The following is a 1,313-nucleotide window of genomic DNA, read 5'->3' on the forward strand; positions in this document are numbered from 1 at the left end:
TATTATTTCTAGTTAGAAATAAGCTCAATTGGAATAAATTTTAACCTCAAATTAAATATGGGTCATGTTTGTGTGAAGAATGCTGATATGACATAAAAACATAACACATTGTCTGTTAACAGACAATTTGTATTTGTAAATCTGACTGTAAAAGAGTTAGTGCCTCACCAAGCAGTCATCTCCCAACCAGAAGGCTGGAATGTCAGTGCCTGCAGTCCACCTTTATTTGGCCACATATGTTACACACAAGCAATTTGTTTCCGGTACAGAACCGAGGCAGCCATCTGCAGCGCCACCAATGGCTCTAACCATCGGGGGCAACTGGGGGGTTCAGTGTCTTGCCCAAGGACACTTAGACATGTGGAGTGCAGGCACTGTGATTCGAACCGCCAACACTTCGGTTGGGAGAGGACTGCTCTACCCACTGAACCACAGTCGCCCTGGCTACTCTGTGAAGTGGCCAGAACTTCTCCTGTGGTGGTGGGAGAGAAAACAAGAAAACGATCTTGATGTATTTGAAACAACAGACTTAAATGTTATGACAAATACAGCAGATGTACACAGAGTAGATCTGTAATTGGGCCTGAAAAGTTAGGCCCACTTCGGTTGGGAGAGGACTGCTCTACCCACTGAACCACAGTCGCCCTGGCTACTCTGTGAAGTGGCCAGAACTTCTCCTGTGGTGGTGGGAGAGAAAACAAGAAAACGATCTTGATGTATTTGAAACAACAGACTTAAATGTTATGACAAATACAGCAGATGTACACAGAGTAGATCTGTAATTGGGCCTGAAAAGTTAGGCCCGACAGGGCCCGAGCCTGACAAAATTCGGCCCCAGCCCGGCCCGATCCCAGCAAGTACATTTTTGACTGACAGCCCGAACCCGTTTACAGCCCGAGAAAACGATCTTGATGTATTTGAAACAACAGACTTAAATGTTATGACAAATACAGCAGATGTACACAGAGTAGATCTGTAATTGGGCCTGAAAAGTTAGGCCCGACAGGGCCCGAGCCTGACAAAATTCGGCCCCAGCCCGGCCCGATCCCAGCAAGTACATTTTTGACTGACAGCCCGAACCCGTTTACAGCCCGACATTATTCAAATGTGCGCACGGCGCACGCACACAGCTTGTATTTTAAGATGTAGGACTGTGGCTCTTGTTACCATTGCTAACTCTGAGAGACGAGACAGTCCAAGTAACCTCAAAACAGTGCTGATTTATTCAAAGAATCACAGGTAAAATTAACATTACACGCTCAGGTATCTTGCACCTCCAAACTGCTCGCAGGCAGATGTAAGATGAAAGACCC

Source organism: Monopterus albus, unplaced genomic scaffold (genome assembly GCF_001952655.1).
Source record: "Monopterus albus unplaced genomic scaffold, M_albus_1.0 scaffold3.1, whole genome shotgun sequence".
In the NCBI taxonomy this organism is placed as follows: domain Eukaryota; kingdom Metazoa; phylum Chordata; class Actinopteri; order Synbranchiformes; family Synbranchidae; genus Monopterus; species Monopterus albus.